The sequence below is a fragment of the Entelurus aequoreus genome, linkage group LG19 (genome assembly GCF_033978785.1).
Source record: "Entelurus aequoreus isolate RoL-2023_Sb linkage group LG19, RoL_Eaeq_v1.1, whole genome shotgun sequence".
In the NCBI taxonomy this organism is placed as follows: Eukaryota; Metazoa; Chordata; class Actinopteri; order Syngnathiformes; family Syngnathidae; genus Entelurus; species Entelurus aequoreus.
The window spans coordinates 13,644,171-13,664,167 of NC_084749.1; the positions used below are offsets into that span (position 1 = coordinate 13,644,171).

A 19,997-nucleotide genomic window follows, 5' to 3' on the forward strand; every position below is an offset into this window, starting at 1 on the left:
CACACAAATTAACGATGAAAACCTAACCCTGCTCGTCAGAGGTAAAAAATAGCAACGCTTTCAAGAAAAAAACCCTCAGCTCTGTGCCCAAAGTACACTTTGCACGCTGCAGTTCCCTGTCAAGATGTCTGCAAAGTGCAGCAATAATTTAATGAAAACATCCATCACCGGGAAACACAATCACTTGAAAGAGACGCACAGTGTGGTCGGCGTGGTCGCTCACGTGTTAATTATCCCTCAGGAGGATGTGTTTTTACATGTGTGCCTGACATGTTTGCAGACACGCCTGTCTTGGTGGGATAGTGAAGGTGCGCTAACATGAAATGTGGCTATTTTAAGTCTCCAAGTGGAGGATACACCGTCACAAACCTGATCAAGAGTGCATCAGAAAACCCTCCAGGATGCCATCATCTTTTTCATCACAGTTTCCTTTTCTTTTTTCTTTTTTTTCTCCTCAGAAATAACACTCTAAGCTATGACTGCATGTACCCTCCACTCGGATATGAGTAAGTACAAAAAGTGATGCATCCTGTTTATTGGAATACATTTTGTGATTTGCTTTATAGTACTCAGGTTGTGTTTTTTTTGTGAACTGATGAAAAAGAGCTAGACGCAATCTAAAAAAAATACTGGAAGCATTCTCCCTTTAATATGTTATATACGCAATAAACAACTCTCATCCTCCAGGTCAGGGGTGTCCAACGTGTGGCCATTTGTGCCCCGCAGCTAATTTTCTAAAGGAACGTTTTCAAAAATACTATTACAAAGAAAACAAAAACATAAAAAGTAGAACAAAATGCAAATGTAAGGAGAAAATGTTGCAATATTGACACTAATAACTAGAGATGTCCGATAATATCGGCAGTCCGATATTATCGGCCGATAAATGCGTTAAAATGTAATATCGGAAATTATCGGTATCTGTTTCAAAAAGTAAAATGTATGACTTTTTAAAAAGCCGCTGTGTACACCTCAACCCCGCCCACCTCAACCTCCTCATGCTCTCTCAGGGAGAGCATGTCCCAAATTCCAATCTGCTGTTTTGAGGCATGTTAAAAAAAAAAAATGCACTTTGTGACTCTAATAATAAATATGGCAGTGCCATGTTGGCATTTTTTTCATATCTTGAGTTGATTTATTTTGGAAAACCTTGTTACATTGTTTAATGCATCCAGCGGGGCATCACAACAATATTAGGCATAATAATGTTAATTCCACGACTGTGTATATCGGTATCGGTTGATATCGGAATCGGTAATTAAGAGTTGGACAATATCGGAATATCGGATGTATCGGCAAAAAAGCCATTATCGGACATCTCTAAAAAATACTATTTAAAAACAAAACAACATAAAAATGCAAATGTAAGGAGACAATGTTGCAATATTGACACTAATAACACAAAGTTACCATGCAGGCAGTTTTTTTTTTAAATTGTAGCTGAGATGGGCTCCAGCGACCCCGAGGGGAATAAGCGGTAGGAAATGGATGGATGGATGGACTTTAAAATTTTGATTGCTCAAAAAATACAAACTTAAAAGGATCTGAAGTCGATCTAGAGATTTAAGCGTTGAAAGTAAAAAAAATAATATTGATATATGACTTATTTTTAACACTTTAATGAGTGATTTTTAGATTTGTTTTAAACTGTCATTGTTCAAAAACTATTAATGAATCAAAAGCAATTTTGTTATAAATGATTGTTTGCCCATTTAAGGCTCCAATTACTTCACGTCAGATATTCTACTTTGAATATTTCCAGGAGGAAATTATTGCATATTTTGTGTTTTTGCCATGGAAAAACTAGGTTTTCTTTGACAAAAAATGCATACAACATCTAAAAAAAAATTTCTCTTTATGTCAACGGATAGCCCTGAAGTGGATCTATGGATATTTAAGCCTTGAAAGTAAAAAAAATAAATAAAAGTGTGTGCGTGCGTAAAAACAAACACCAAAACAACAAATAAATTATATATATATATATATATATATATATATATATATATATATATATATATATATATATATATATATATATATATATATATATATATATATATATATATATATATATATATATATATATATATATATATATATATATATATGTGTGTGTATATATATATGTATATATATACTGTGTGTGTATATATACTGTGTGTGTATATATATATATATATATATATATATATATATATATATATATATGTATATGTATATATATATGTATATGTATATATATATGTATATGTATATATATATATATATATATATATATATATATATATATATATATATATATATATATATATATATATATATATATATATATATATATATATATATATATATATATGTTTCCAAGATGGCTGCGCTTCAGAGCAGCGGCTTCGTGCGAGCGCTCCTGGAAGTGTAGACCGATTTGGCAAAAATACCCCTCAATTCAGTCAATTTCATGGCTGGCTCACAGCGTGTTCACTCCGTGATCACTTACGACCGACTTACGATTCTGGATGTGGAGAGATCGGGCCATTTTGGGCTGATAGATGCGTGTACGATGGACCTACTCGCTAGCTTGGGAATTCTTCGCGAGCTACATCCAGCAGTGGCCTTTGAAGCAGCGGCGTCGACTACCAGCGGAGACCGTCAGCGAAAGAGACGTAAGCGATGCGCTCGGAAGCAGAAGCGGGGGTGTCGGGCGGGGCTAACAACAAAGCTAAATGCTTTGTTGTTAGCGGGGCTTAAGAAAAAGCTAAATGCTAATCTAAAAAGAAGCGCTAATAAGGAGTCTGTTAAGCTAGAACTAGCCAGCGCCAGGCTGGATAATCCCTGCACACATAGCAATTCTTCTAGAATAATATACAACTCACATAATGTTTTTTCTGCGTCAGAGGTGGACATGCATTTTACTGAGGTGGCAAACAATCTAAAAATTCCTGTCATATCAATTCCTAGATATGGTCGAAATTATTTAAAGTGCACTATGCATAATAAACGTAACATTATTAGTATTGCTACTACGGATACTTTCAACAAAAACTCCTCAAAACAGCCCACTACCTATAATATGGGCTTTTTAAACATAAGGTCATTGTCTTCCAAAACGTTATTAGTTAATGAAGTCATTAGAGACAACAATCTTGATGTCGTTGGTCTAGCCGAGACCTGGCTCAAACCAGACGATTTTTTTGCGCTGGGTGAGGCGTCTCCTCCTGGCTATGCGGGAACGCATATTGCCCGCCCCATTAAAAGGGGTGGGGGTGTTGCACTAATATACAACACAAACTTTAGCCTTACCTCGGACCTAAATAATAAATATAACTCGTTTGAGGTGCTTACTGTGAGGTTTGTCACACCGCTGCCTCTCCACCTGGCTGTCATCTACCGCCCCCCTGGGCCCTATTCGGACTTTATCAATGAATTTTCAGAGTTCGTTGCTGATCTAGTGACGCACGCCGACAATATAATCATAATGGGAGACTTTAACATCCATATGAATACCCCATCGGACCCTCCATGCGTGGCGCTCCAGACTATAATTGATAGCTGTGGTCTTACACAAATAATAAATGAACCCACGCATCGCAACGGTAATACGATAGATCTAGTGCTTGTCAGGGGTGTCACCACCTCTAAAGTTACGATACTCCCGTACACTAAAGTAATGTCCGATCATTACCTTATAAAATTCGAAGTTCTGACTCATTGTCAACAAACTAATAATAATAATAATAACTACTATAGCAGTCGCAACATTAATACTGCCACAACGACGACTCTTACTGACCTACTGCCTTCAGTAATGGCACCATTCCCAAATTATGTGGGCTCTATTGATAACCTCACTAACAGCTTTAACGACGCCCTGCGCGACACCATTGATATTGTAGCACCGCTAAAGCTAAAAAGGGCCCCTAAAAGGCGTACCCCATGGTTTACAGAAGAAACTAAAGCCCAGAAATTATCATGTAGAAAGCTGGAACGCAAATGGCGTGCGACTAAACTTGAGGTTTTCCATCAAGCATGGAGTGATAGTTTAATAACTTATAAACGCATGCTTACCTCAGCTAAAGCTAAATATTACTCAAATCTCATCCACCTCAACAAAAATGATCCTAAATTTTTGTTTAGTACAGTAGCATCGCTAACCCAACAAGGGACTCCTCCCAGTAGCTCCACCCACTCAGCAGATGACTTTATGAATTTCTTTAATAAGAAAATTGAAGTCATTAGAAAAGAGATTAAAGACAATGCATCTCAGCTACAACTGGGTTCTATTAACACAAATACGACGGTATATACGACGGACACTGCCCTCCAAAATAGTTTCTCTCTCTTTGATGAAATAACATTGGAGGAATTGTTAAAATGTGTAAATGGGACAAAACAGACAACATGTTTACTTGACCCAATTCCTGGGAAACTTATCAAGGAGCTTTTTGTTTTATTAGGTCCATCAGTGTTAAATATTATAAACCTATCACTTTCCTCTGGTACTGTTCCTCTAGCATTCAAAAAAGCGGTTATTCATCCTCTACTCAAAAGACCTAACCTCGATCCTGACCTCATGGTGAACTACCGGCCGGTGTCCCACCTACCGTTTATCTCGAAAATTCTCGAAAAAATTGTCGCACAGCAGCTAAATGAACACTTAGTGACTAACAATCTCTGTGAACCTTTTCAATCCGGTTTCAGGGCAAATCACTCTACGGAGACAGCCCTCGCAAAAATGACTAATGATCTATTGCTAACGATGGATTCTGATGCTTCATCTATGTTGCTGCTTCTTGATCTTAGCGCCGCTTTCGATACTGTTGATCATAATATTTTATTAGAGCGTATCAAAACGCGTATTGGGATGTCAGACTTAGCCTTGTCTTGGTTTAACTCTTATCTTACTGACAGGATGCAGTGTGTCTCCCATAACAATGTGACCTCGGACTATGTTAAGGTAACGTGCGGAGTTCCCCAGGGTTCAGTTCTTGGCCCTGCACTCTTTAGTATTTACATGCTGCCGCTAGGTGACATTATACGCAAATACGGTGTTAGCTTTCACTGTTATGCTGATGACACTCAACTCTACATGCCCCTAAAGCTGACCAACACGCCGGATTGTAGTCAGCTGGAGGCGTGTCTTAATGAAATTAAACAATGGATGTCCGCTAACTTTTTGCAACTCAACGCTAAGAAAACGGAAATGCTGATTATCGGTCCTGCTCAACACCAACATCTATTTAATAATACCACCTTAACATTTGACAACCAAACAATTAAACAAGGCGACTCGGTAAAGAATCTGGGTATTATCTTCGACCCAACTCTCTCGTTTGAGTCACACATTAAGAGTGTTACTAAAACGGCCTTCTTTCATCTCCGTAATATCGCTAAAATTCGTTCCATTTTGTCCACAAGCGATGCTGAGATCATTATCCATGCGTTCGTTACATCTCGTCTCGATTACTGTAACGTTTTATTTTCGGGCCTCCCTATGTCTAGCATTAAAAGATTACAGATGGTACAAAATGCGGCTGCTAGACTTTTGACAAAAACAAGAAAGTTTGATCATATTACGCCTATACTGGCTCACTTGCACTGGCTTCCTGTGCACCTAAGATGCGACTTTAAGGTTTTACTACTTACGTATAAAATACTACACGGTCAAGCTCCTGCCTATCTTGACGATTGTATTGTACCATATGTCCCGGCAAGAAATCTGCGTTCAAAGAACTCCGGCTTATTAGTGATTCCCAGAGCCCAAAAAAAGTCTGCGGGCTATAGAGCGTTTTCTATTCGGGCTCCAATACTATGGAATGCCCTCCCGGTAAAAGTTAGAGATGCTACCTCAGTAGAAGCATTTAAGTCTCATCTTAAAACTCATTTGTATACTCTAGCCTTTAAATAGACTCCCTTTTTAGACCAGTTGATCTGCCGTTTCTTTTCTTTTCTTTTCTACTCTGCTCCGGGGTGGACCGCTAGCCTGTCCATCAGATGGGGACATCTCTACGCTGCTGACCCGTCTCCGCTCGGGATGGTTCCCGCTGGCCCCACCATGGACTGGACTTTCGCTGATGTGTTGGACTTTCACAATATTATGTCAGACCCACTCGACACCGAGGATGTCGTTGTGGCTTGTACAGCCCTTTGAGACACTTGTGATTTAGGGCTATATAAATAAACATTGATTGATTGATTGATTGATATATATATATATATATATATATGTATATATATATGTATATATATATGTATATATATATATATATATATATGTATATATATATATATATATATATATATATATATATATATATCCATTTTCTACCGCTTATTCCCTTCGGGTCGCGGGGGGCGCTGGAGCCTATCTCAGCTACAATCGGGCGGAAGGCGGGGTACACCCTGGACAAGTCACCACCTCATCGCAGGGCCAACAATGATAGACAGACATATATATATATATATATATATATATATATATATATATATATATATATATATATATATATATATATATATATATATATATATATATATATATATATATATTAGGGCTGCAACAACTAATCGATTAAAATTGATTATTAAAATAGTTGCCGATTAATTTAGTCATCGATTCGTTGGATCTATGCTATGCGCAGAGGTTTTTTTTTTGTTTTGTTTTTAATAAACATTTTATTATTTTTATTTATTTTATTTATTTATTTATTTTTTAATAAACCTTTATTTATAAACTGCAACATTTACAAACAGCTGAGAAACAATAATCAAAATAAGTATGGTGCCAGTGTGCTGTTTTTTTTCAATAAAATACTGGATAGGATAGAAATGTAGTTTGTCTCTTTTATCCGATTATTAATCGATTAATCTAAGTAATAATCGACAGATTAATCGATTATCAAATTAATCGTTAGTTGCAGCCCTAATATATATACACACACACACGTACAGTATATATGCATATATACATACGCACACACACACACGTATATGTATAAATGTGTGTATGTGTGTATACGTAAATATATCCATCCATCCATTTTCTACCGCTTGTCCCTTTTGGGTAATAGTTGACACCTAATATGTTACTTCTACTCATGAGCATATTATAGTCAAGGATGCTTCTTCGATCCGTATCTGGCGATTTCCGTGACAAATCATGTGATCATCCAATGCAGAATAATGCCTCCCAGGGCTGATCACAAAAAATGACCCCCTCTGGCTGATACTTTGTTTATATTTGGTTCCCCAGCTGACATACAGTGGGCGGCTCGCCGCTCATTCACAGCGTGGAGTCGCTCCCTTGAGTTAGTGATTATCACCCCCAATGCGGCGAATAAACTTTCAAGTAATGTTATCACTGAAGGCCTGGGGAACGAGGCTAAACGTGCAGTACGTGGAGTCAGCGCAAGCAGGAGCAGACAAGAAGGGATGCTATTCAAGAAATAAGTGATGGAAGTGCGTTACAGCGGAAAGTAACAGGAAATTAACATATAGATTAAAAAGAGTCTTGAGAGAGGGTAGTATAACGATGTCTGTTGGTGTGTAGCGACCAGGTGTACATGTAAGGGGAGGGTGGATTGATCTACACATTGGTAGTGTCTAATATTTTTGTTTTTACAAAATACATTTTTTTGTCGTTTTTGCTCATGTTTACTAATTGGGGGACACAGGAGGACTTTGAGGGCAAAAAAAGTGTTTTTATGTGTTTTTTTTTCAGATTGTGATGAATATGTACCGATAATACATAGGATTGGTATGGGCTGACCTCACTCATGGATGATCAACGTCGTCCGCATATTACCCTAATCCAAACACTCCTAATTAAAAGACTGACATTTGTTATGCATCAGTGAGATAATGTAGATTTAGTACAGTGTTGCTCAATTATTTTTTTGTCATGACCTACTCCCCCTGAGGGACAGAAATGTACTGATTTGAATTACTAAAGATAATAATAATTTATTTATCCGTACAACTCACTGTGTGAGGTACATTTATACATGCTGCTGATGACAACTCCTTTTTTTTTTCTCCTTTCATTCCCGTCACAAACGTTTCCATCTCCTCGTCTCCGTTAGCTCTGTACTAGGAATGTAAAATGTCATATCACGGTTATTGTGAACAAAATGGTCACGATTATTGATATTAATTAGAGATGTACAATAATGGCCTTTTTGCCGATATCCGATATTCCGATATTGTCCAACTCTTAATTACCGATTCCGATATCAGCCGATACCGATATATGCAGTCGTGGAACTAACACAATATTATGCCTAATTCTGTTGTGATGCCCCGCTGGATGCATTAAACAATGTAACAAGGTTTTCCAAAATAAATCAACTCAAGTTATGTAAAAAAATGCCAACATGGCACTGCCATATTTATTATTGAAGTCACAAAGTGCATTATTTTTTTTAACATGCCTCAAAACAGCAGCTTGGAATTTTGGACATGCTCTCCCTGAGGTGGGCGGGACTTGGGGGGGAGCAGGGTTTTCGGGGGTAGGGGGTTGCAGGGGGTGCATATTGTAGCGTCCCGCAAGAGTTGGTGCTGCAAGGGGTTCTGGGTATTTGTTCTGTTGTGTTTATGTTGTGGTACGGGGCGGATGTTCTCCCGAAATGTGTTTGTCATTCTTGTTTGGTGTGGGTTCACAGTGTGGTGCATATTTGTAACAGTGTTAAAGTTGTTTGTACGGCAACCCTCAGTGTGACCTGTATGGCCGTTGACCAAGTATTATGCATGGCATTCACTTGTGTGTGGGAAAAGCCGTAGATATTATGTGTTTGGGCCGGCACGCAAAGGCAGTGCTTTTAAGGTTTATTGGCGCTCTGTACTTCTCCCTATGTATGTGTACACAGCGGCGTTTTAAAAAGTCATACATTTTACTTTTTGATACCGATAATTTGGAAACCGATACCGATAATTTCCGATATTACATTTTAAAGCATTTATCGGCCGATAATATCGGCAGTCCGAAATTATCGGACATCTCTAATTCTAACCCTACACCGCGACTATAAATAGTATAATTTTTCTATAACATTTTTATCAGTACACCTTTGCATAGCATCGTATACTTACTAACATTAAAGGCCTACTGAAAGCCACTACTACCGACCACGCAGTCTGATAGTTTATATATCAATGATGAAATCTTAACATTGCAACACATGCCAATACAGCCGGGTTAACTTATAAAGTGCAATTTTAAATTTCCTGTGAAACTTCCGGTTGAAAGCGTCTATGTATGATGACGTATGCGCGTGACGTTGATGGTTGAACCGGAAGTATTCAGATACATCGTGTCCCAATACAAACAGCTCAGTTTTCATCGCAAAATTCCACAGTATTCTGGACATCTGTGTTGGTGAATCTTTTGCAATTTGTTTAATGAACAATGAAGACTGCAAAGAAGAAAGCTGTAGGTGGGATCGGTGTATTAGCGGCTGGCTGCAGCAACACAACCAGGAGGACTTTGAGTTGGATAGCAGACGTGCTAGCCGACGCTAGCCGCCGACCACATCAATGATCGGGTGAAGTCCTTCGTCGTGCCGTCGTACACTGGAACGCAGGTGAGCACGGGTGTTGATGAGCAGATGAGGGCTGGCTGGTGTAGGTGGAGTGCTAATGTTTTTATCATAGCTCAGTGAGGTCCCGTGTCTAAGTTAGCTTCAATGGCGTCGTTAGCAACAGCATTGTTAAGCTTCGCCAGGCTGGAAAGCATTAACCGTGTATTTACATGTCCATGGTTTAATAGTATTGTTGATTTTCTGTCTATCCTTCCAGTCAGGGGTTTATTTCTTTTGTTTCTATCTGCATTTAAGCCCGATGCTATCACGTTAGCTCCGTAGCTAAAGAGCTTCGCCGATGTATTGTCGTGGAGATAAAAGTCACTGTGAATGTCCATTTCGCGTTCTCCACTCTCATTTTCAAGAGGATATAGTATCCGAGGTGGTTTAAAATACAAATCCGTGATCCACAATAGAAAAAGGAGAGAGTGTGGAATCCAATGAGCCAGCTTGTACCTAAGTGACGGTCAGAGCGAAAAAGATACGTCCTGCACTGCACTCTAGTCCTTCACTCTGACGTTCCTCATCCACGAATCTTTCATCCTGGCTCAAATTAATGGGGTAATCGTCGCTTTCTCGGTCCGAATTGCTCTCGCTGCTGGTGTAAACAAAGGGGAAATGTGAGGAGCCTTTCAACCTGCGACGTCACGCTACTTCCGGTACAGGCAAGGCTTTTTTATCAGCGACCAAAAGTTGCGAACTTTATCGTCGATGTTCTCTACTAAATCCTTTCAGCAAAAATATGGCAATATCGCGAAATGATCAAGTATGACACATAGAATGGATCTGCTATCCCCGTTTAAATAAAAAAAAATTCATTTCAGTAGGCCTTTAAAGAAAACACCCTGGATCGACCTTCAATTTTCCTTGATTTGGAAAATCCTCCCATAGCAAATAATGTAAAGCAAAATAATCTGTACCAAGACCGCCTTAAAAAATACCAGTCCGGTTCAGTTTCTGAATTCTGCGACATCAAATGTTGAATGTTGCCGTTCTACTAAATGTAAATACGTTGCATTTGTGTAAGAGCAAGGACTGACAAAGCATTGTTAGACGGTTGTCATGCAAAAATCTCTACGCGATGCACGGTTGGTAGCGAGTCGGGCGGCTGCAAGTGTTGGCGGGGGTGGGGGTGGGAGGGTTGGTGGCTGAGGAGCAACTAGGGGGCAGTACACAGAGAATCACTATGGTGACAGCAATCAGGGAGCTCAAGGGAGCGAGGCGGGGTCAGAGAGGAAGGCTTGAGAGGCAGCTGACTGAGGAATCAAGCCTCACTCTGGATGATTCATCTGACAGCTCACCCCTGCCAACCCCTCCCTCCCCGGGGCTCCGCTGGACCCCCTCGTCCCTAGAGACCACCAGCTTCACAGAGCGGGGATGTGGCCGGCAGCCCTTTTTTTCTTTGACGAGAGGAGGCGAAGCGAAGACAAGACAGTCGAGGAGTAAACGTACACGGTTGATGATACATTCGTGTACAGTGTGTTGCACAACACGCCTTGAAGGGTTTGGCCTCGTACAAAATGTGTTCCTTTGGTTCGAATCCTGCCGGTACTCATGCGCTTCTTCTGTCCCTCCCCATACACTAGGGTGGGAATCGCAGAGAAGCGCCTTATGCTAAGTGTCACGATGCAGCTACCATGCGTAAAAATGATATATTGCGGGGGTGTCCAAACTTTTTCCAGCGAGGGCCGCTTAAATAAAAATTGAAGGATGTGGGGGCCCCTTTATTGCCTTTTTGTACAAATAATGATACTACAGGAGTGTCCAAAGTACGGCCCGCGGGTAATTTTTTAACGGCCCCACGGCACATTTTAAAAATACGGTTGAAAAAAAATAAAAAACATAAAAAGTGGTATAAAAGAGCAAACAGGTGAAATGTAACAAGAACATGTTGCAATGTTTACTCTAATAACACAAAGCTGCCATGCAGGCTGTTTCTTTCTTTAAAAAATAATAGTGAATCAAAATCAATGTCATTATGAATTATCGACCTATTCAAGGCTCCAATTACGTCACATTAAATTTTCCACTTTAAAGTATTTTTTGGGGCAAATGTTGCATATTTTGTGTTTGCCATATAAAAAAACCGAGCTGTTTTTTTTTTTTTAAAGAAGGGCCTAAAACGAACAAACAAAAAACAAAACTTATAATTGACGGATAGATCTGAAGTTGATCTCGAGACTATTGTGTTAAAAGTAAACAGAAAAAAAAGTATAATTTATTTTTTAACACTTTAATGAGTAGGACCCTTTTGGATCCCCAATAATTTTAGTGTGATTTGTTTTTAAGTGTCATTGCTCAAAAAATAATAATGAATTAAAATCAATGGTGATATTGACCTTTTTAAGGCTCCAATTATTATATAATCTCAAATATTACACTTAAAAATGTTATTGGGTGAAAATATTGCATATTTTGTGTTTTTTCCATAAAAAAAAACATGGTTTTCTTTGACAAAAATAGCATACAACTTAAATCTTTAAAAACATTATATTGACAGATAGACCTAATGTTGATCCAGAGATTTAAAACTTGAATAATAATACAAATAATAATACTGAATAATGACATATTTTCAATATTTTTTTGACCAAAACCCCTTGGGGTCCTCTGGATCAAGCCTGAGTGGAGGCCTAAATGTATATTTTTTATACATATATTGTATTGGTTTTTAAAATAAATGGCCCCCGTTTGCTTTGATTTTTCAGGGTGCGGCCCTCAGTGGAAAAAGTTTGGACACCCCTGTGATACTAAAACCAATTCAACGTAGGTCCGGGGTGTCAAACTCATTTAAGATGCGGGGCCACACGGAGAAAAACCCACTCCCAAGTGGGCCGGACTGCTGAAGTAATGGCTTGATAACTTCTAAATAAACACAACTTCAGATTGTTTTTCTTTGTTTAAAAACAGAACACGCACATTCTGGAAATGTACAAATCATAATGATGTCTTTTTTTACACTTACATGTTGCAGTTAACAGTATTATATCTTATACTTCCTGAATAAATGATGTGATAATGTCCATCAGTCAAATAGGTGGAATTGAGTCTGGCCGAGTTTGAAAATGCTCTAATTCAAAATCAAATTACAGCATGTTATTTATGTACTTTATTCCTTTTACTTAACTGATGTACTAACATCATGTGGTTTATTCTGTACATATGTAGCATCAGCTACAAAGATACAAAGAATTGCTATTGTGACATCCAGTGGACACATTTAGAACGGCAGTTTCTTTCATGGATGAAGTGCTGCTTGTCCAGAGTCGGGACCCGGGTTGGACCGCTCACCTGTGCATCGGTTGGGGTTGTCTCTGCGCTGCTGACCTGTCTCCGCTCGGGATGGTCTCCTGCTGGCCCCACTATGGACTGGACTCTCACTATTATGTTAGATCCACTATGGACTGGACTCTCACTATTATGTTAGATCCACTATGGACTGGACTCTCACTATTACGTTAGATCCACTATGGATTGGACTCTCACTGTTACGTTGGATCCACTATAGACTGGACTCTCACTGTTATGTTAGATCCACTATGGACTGGACTCTCACTATTATGTTGGATCCATCATGGACTGGACTCTCACTATAATGTTAGATCCACTATGGACTGGACTCTCACTATTATGTTAGATCCACCATGGACTGGACTCTCACGATTATGTTAGATCCACTATGGACTGGACTTTCACTGTTATGTTAGATCCACTATGGACTGGACTCTCACTATTATGTTAGATCCACTATGGACTGGACTTTCACTGTTATGTTAGATCCACTATGGACTGGACTCTCACTATTATGTTAGATCCACCATGGACTGGACTCTCACTATAATGTTAGATCCACTATGGACTGGACTCTCACCATTATGTTAGATCCACCATGGACTGGACTCTCACTATTATGTTAGATCCACCATGGACTGGACTCTCACTATTATGTTAAAACCACTATGGACTGGACTCTCACTATTATGTTAGATCCACCATGGACTGGACTCTCACTATTATGTTAGATCCACTATGGACTGGACTCTCACTATTATATTAAATCCACTATGGACTGGACTCTCACTGTTATGTTAGATCCACTATGGACTGGACTCTCACTATTATGTTAGATCCACCATGGACTGGACTCTCACTATTATGTTAGATCCACCATGGACTGGACTCTCACTATTATGTTAAAACCACTATGGACTGGACTCTCACTATTATGTTAGATCCACCATGGACTGGACTCTCACTATTATGTTAGATCCACTATGGACTGGACTCTCACTATTATATTAAATCCACTATGGACTGGACTCTCACTGTTATGTTAGATCCACTATGGACTGGACTCTCACTATTATGTTAGATCCACTATGGACTGGACTTTCACAATATTATGCTAGACTCACTCGACGTCCATTGCACCTAGAGGGGGGACCCACATATGCGGTCCTCTCCAAGGTTTCTCATTGTCATCCCACTGGGTTGAGTTTTTCCTTGCCCTGATGTGGGATCTGAACCGAGGATGTGGTTGTGACTTGTGCAGCCCTTTGAGACACCTGTGATTTAGGGCTATATAAATAAACATCGATTGATCGAATGACATTGATTTCATTCAAGAATTTTGGCTCATTTTTATACTTGGCAAACTCATTCCGCGGGCCGGATCAGACCCGCGGGCCGTACGTTTGACACCCCTAATGTAGGTCACTCAATATACAGTATGCTAAACTGGATGTCAAACCTTAATCAGCATGCTAACTTTTATGGCCAATTTTGCAGCTGAACGCCTCAGACTCATATAACACATGCTGATTGATTGATTGATTGAGACTTGTATTAGTAGATTGCACAGTACAGTACATATTCCATACAATTGACCACTGAATGGTAACACCCGAATACGTTTTTCAACTTGTTTAAGTCGGGGTCCACGTTAATCAATTCATGGGACAAATGTATACTATCAGCATAATACAGTCATCACACAAGTTAATCATCAGAGTATATACATTGAATTATTTACATTATTTACAATCCGGAGAGTGGGATTTGGAGGGGGGTTAGGTTTGGTTGATATCAGCACTTCAGTCATCAACAATTGTATCATCTGAGAAATGGACATTGAAAAAGTGTAGGTCTGACTTGGTAGGATATGTACAGCGAGCAGTGAACATAGTGAGCTCAAAAAGCATAAGAACAAGTATATATAGTGTTTCCCACACATTCATTTATTTGTGGCGGCCCGCCACGAAAGAATTGCGTCCGCCACAAATAAAAAAAATAAAAAATATATATATTTTTTTTTTGTCCTGTCCAGCTTCTCAGGCAAATCATATAGTTGATGTAGATGCCCATATAGGCTGTTCAGATTTACTTTACAAAAGAGAAGTGTAGGATACTTCTCTTGTTGCCTTATTTGTATTTGACCACTACTGTTTTCTGTTTATTTGTTACTAACTGTGGCAGGACACCTCTGCCTCTGTTTCACTTTATGTTGCTGGTAAATAATATGGTTGTAGTAGTAGGCTAAAGTTAAATTATTTAGTATGCACTAATTAAAGGGGCAGAGCTTTAAGAGACATTTTAGCTTTTATATTTTATAAGATAGATTTTTTGTAAGAACCACAATTAATAAATATATTTCAGTGAATAACTTATTGTTCAAATCTGTATATAAATATGTACATAAAGTGTTGTAATTATATTGTAAAATGGATGGATGGATGGATGGACGTTTAAAACAAAACTGTTATTATGAATTAGTAAGTATACATTTTTTGAGCCTTTTTAGAGAAAAACATATCATTGTAGTAAATTATGCAAATTACTCGATTATGTCATGGTGACCACGCCCATAGCCACGCCCCCACCGCCACAGGTATCTTGGCAGTTTATGGGAAACTCTGATATACATTTGATTATTTACATTTGATTATTAACAATCCGGGGAGGTGGGATGTGGTGGGGTGAGGGTGTTAGTCTCGTGTTGTAGTTGCCTGGAGGTGTTCTTTTAGTGCGGTTTTGAAGGAGGGTAGGAATGCACTTTCTTTTACACCTGTTGGGAGTGCATTCCATATTGATGTGGCATAGAAGGCAAATGAGTTGAGACCTTTGCTAACTGTTAGCGTGCTCCCTTTTTAGCCAATTTCGCGGCCGAACACCCGAGAGTCATATTACTTGCTACTTGACACATGCTAACGTTGGCATTCCAGAGAACTAACATTAGCATCCTAACCTTTTTAGCCAGTTTTGCAGCCGACCACCTCAGAGTCATATAACGTGCTACTTGATACATGCTAACTGGTAGCATGCTAACTTTTTTATGAGCAAATTTAACATGCGTACGCTTCATAGTCGTCAGACTTGGTACTTGGCACATTCTATCTGTCAGTAGGTTAATGTTAGCATTTAAGGTCGGCTTGCGCATTTCAGCATTCACACGCAATTTCTCTCAAAGTTGCATATTGTAGTTTTCTTGGGTAGTATTCTTATTTTGTCTTTAGAATGTGTCGACAACAAATGCTGCAAATGGCCCCTGGGCTGCACTTTGCACACTCCTGATTAGAGGTGTCCGATAATATCGGACCGCCGATATTATCGGCCCATAAATGCTTTAAAATTTAATATCGGAAATTATCGGTATCTGTTTCAAAAAGTAAAATGTATGACTTTTTAAAACGCCGCTGTACAGAGTGGTACACGGACGTAGGGAGAAGTACAGAGCAGTTGCGTCTCCCAGTCATACTTGCCAACCCTCCCGATTTTCCCGGGAGACTCCCGAATTTCAGTGCCCCTCCCGAGAATCTCCCGGGGCAACCATTCTCCCGATTTCCACCCAGACAACAATATTAGGGGCGTGCCTTAAAGGCACTGTCTTTGCGTGCTGGCCCAATCACATAATATCTACGGCTTTTCACACACACAAGTGAATTCCAAGCATACTTGGTCAACAGCCATACAGGTCACACTGAGGGTAGCCGTATAAACAACTTTAACACTGTTACAAATATGCGCCACACTGTGAACCCAAACCAAACAAGGATGACAAACACATTTCGGGAGAACATCCGCACCGTAACACAACATAAACACAACAGAACAAATACCCAGAACCCCTTGCAGCACTACCTCTTCCGGGAGGCTACAATATACACCCCCCAACCCTGCCCACCTCAACCTCCTCATGCTCTCTCAGGGAGAGCATGTCCCAAATTCCAAGCTGCTGTTTTGAGGCATGTTAAAAAAATTATGCACTTTGTGACTTCAATAATAAATATGGCAGTGCCATGTTGGCATTTTTTTACATAACTTGAGTTGATTTATTTTGGAAAACCTTGTTACATTGTTTAATGCATCCAGCAGGGCATCACTACAAAATTAGGCATAATAATGTGTTAATTCCACGACTGTATATATCGGTATCGGTTGATATGGGAATCGGTAATTAAGAGTTGGACAATATCAGAATATCGGATATGGGCAAAAAAGCCATTATCGGACATCTCTACTCCTGATATATTGTAATGAAACCAGCTACGTTGCATCTATTTAAAGGCCTATTGAAATGATTTTTTTTTATTTAAACGGGGATAGCAGATCCATTCTATGTGTCATACTTGATCATTTCGCGATATTGCCATATTTTTGCTGAAAGGATTTAGTAGAGAACATCGACGTTAAAGGTCGCAACTTTTGGTCGCTGATTAAAAAAAAAAGCCTTGCCTATACCGGAAGTAGCGTGACGTCACCGGAGGAAGGACTCCTCACATTTCCCCATTGTTTACAATGCAGCGAGAGAGATTCGGACCGAGAAAGCGACGATTACCCCATTAATTTGAGCGAGGATGAAAGATTCGTGGATGGGGAAAGTGAGAGTGAAGGACTACAGTGCAGTGCAGGATGTATCTTTTTTCGCTCTGACCGTAACTTAGGTACAAGGGTTCATTGGATTCCACACTTTCTCCTTTTTCTATTGTGGATCACGGATTTGTATTTTAAACCACCTCGGATACTATATCCTCTTGAAAATGAGAGTCGAGAACGCGAAATGGACATTCACAGTGACTTTTATCTCCACGACAATACATCGGCGAAGCACTTTAGCTACGGAGCTAACGTGATAGCACATCACTCTTAAATGCAGATAGAAACAAAAGAAATAAACCCCTGACTGGAAGGATAGACAGAAAATCAACAATACTATTAAACCATGGACCTGTAACTACACGGTTAATGCTTTCCAGCCTGGCGAAGCTTAACAATGCTGTTGCTAACGACGCCATTGAAGCTAACTTAGCAACGGGACCTCACAGAGCTATGCTAAAAACATTAGCTATCCACCTACGCCAGCCAGCCCTCATCTGCTCATCAACACCCGTGCTCACCTGCGTTCCAGCGATCGACGGATTGACGAAGAACTTCACCCGATCATCGATGCGGTCAGCGGCTAGCGTCGGATAGCGCGTCTGCTATCCAAGTCAAAGTCCTCCTGGTTGTGTTGCTGCAGCCAGCCGCTAATACACTGATCCCACCTACAGCTTTCTTCTTAGCAGTCTCCATTGTTCATTAAACAAATTGCAAAAGATTCACCAACACAGATGTCCAGAATACTGTGGAATTTTGAGATGAAAACAGAGCTTTTTTGTTTTGGATTCATTAGGGTAACAATACTTCCGTTTCAACGATTGACGTCACGCGCATACGTCATCATACATAGACGTTTTCAACCGGAAGTTTAGCGGGAAATTTAAATTTTCACTTTATAAGTTAACCCGGCCGTATTGGCATGTGTTGCAATGTTAAGATTTCATCATTGATATATAAACTATCAGACTGCGTGGTCGGTAGTAGTGGCTTTCAGTTGGCCTTTAACTCAGTTCTTTTCAAATAGTGGGGTGGGAACAAGCTTTATCAGTATCATGCTTCAAACCCTGTTTAAAAAAAACTGTGCACTACAAATAGTGCTCATTTTGATACATTTTGAGTAAAAAAAAATAAAACAATCAGAGCAAAATTAATTTTGGTTTTGTAGGTTAAAGTGTTGTATTTATTCTGAGTTACTGACTGTTTCCATGCACTAAATTAGTCTGATTCCTCATCTAGTTCGGCTCTAAAGAAGTGTCCTGCAACCCACGGAAACACATTAATCTGATCATGTTTGGCTTTTGAGAAAGCGCACAAACACACTTAGATCATGCAATTGGAAACCAGATCTCTCGAGTGGGTGTGTGGAGCCGGAGGGGACCCTTCGTATTGCGTATTGCAGATGCCCTTCAATAAAAAATTTAAAAAACTGCAATGAAAAGGAGAATGTTTATTTGCTTCACAAATTAAAAGAACGTAACATTTTCAAACACGGCGATGGGGGAGGGGGAAACAGACTATTATTTAAGAAGGTAGCCAAGTCAATTCGGACTCCCGAACGATATACGAATGAGATGGACGAGAATGAAGCGGGTACCGTATTTTTCGGATTATCAATCGCTCCGGAGTATAAGTCGCACCGGCCGAAAATGCATAATAAAGAAGGAAAAAAACATATACGAGTCGCACTGGAGTATAAGTCGCATTTTTGGGGGAAATTAATTTGATAAAATCCAACACCAAGAATAGACATTTGAAAGGCAATTTAAAATAAATAAAGAATAGTGAACAACAGACTGAATAAGTGTACGTTATATGAGGCATAAATAACCAACTGAGAACGTGCCTGGTATGTTAACGTAACATATTATGGTAAGAGTCATTCAAATAACTAGAACATATAGAACATGCTATACGTTTACCAAACAATCTGTCACTCCTGATAAATTTTCATAGGTACGGAAGTAGTAGCAGGTAGCATCTTTTTTTTCACAATGCACTTCTGCCATGCCCCCGTCAAATTTTTATTAGTTGACGTGTGTGTGTGTGTGTGTGTGTGACGATTGCTGATATACGCCTGGTCTCTTACGTGAATGAGCTAAATTATATTATTTGATATTTTACGGTAATGTGTTTATATTTCCACACATAAATCGCTCCAGAGTATAAATCGCACCCCCGGCCAAACTTTGAAAAAAAACTGCGACCTGTAATCCGAAAAATACGGTATATTAAAGGTGAAGAATAAAGCATACACAAACGTCTTTGTGCATTCCAAACTGATTAGCAATAACTCTTTATTCCATATTTTTTGGTACCCGTACCAAAATGTATTTTGATACTTTTCAATACTTTTCCAAATAAAGGGCGCCACTACAAAATGTCATTATTGGTTTTAGTTTAACAGAAAATTGTATGATACATTAAACATGTGTTTTCTATTGAAATTCAAGAATAATTGTGTCATTAAATATCATAATGCACAGATTAGACAACTTTTAGTAGTCAGTAAACAAACAAAGGCTCCTAATTTGGTTGCTGACGTATGCAGTAACA

The 19,997-nt window shown here is 39.2% G+C and overlaps 1 protein-coding gene across 5 annotated transcripts in view; it reads left to right on the forward strand.

The window, feature by feature from the left end:
• The window catches only part of elavl4 (ELAV like neuron-specific RNA binding protein 4), a 324,532-nt gene that overhangs the window by 8,808 nt on the left and 295,727 nt on the right, over positions 1-19,997 (forward strand). For all 5 annotated transcript variants that reach the window (XM_062027931.1, XM_062027930.1, XM_062027928.1 and 2 more), the window contains one exon: positions 459-506. The gene's annotated coding sequence lies outside the window, so the exon portion shown is untranslated. The remainder of the gene's footprint in view (positions 1-458; positions 507-19,997) is intronic.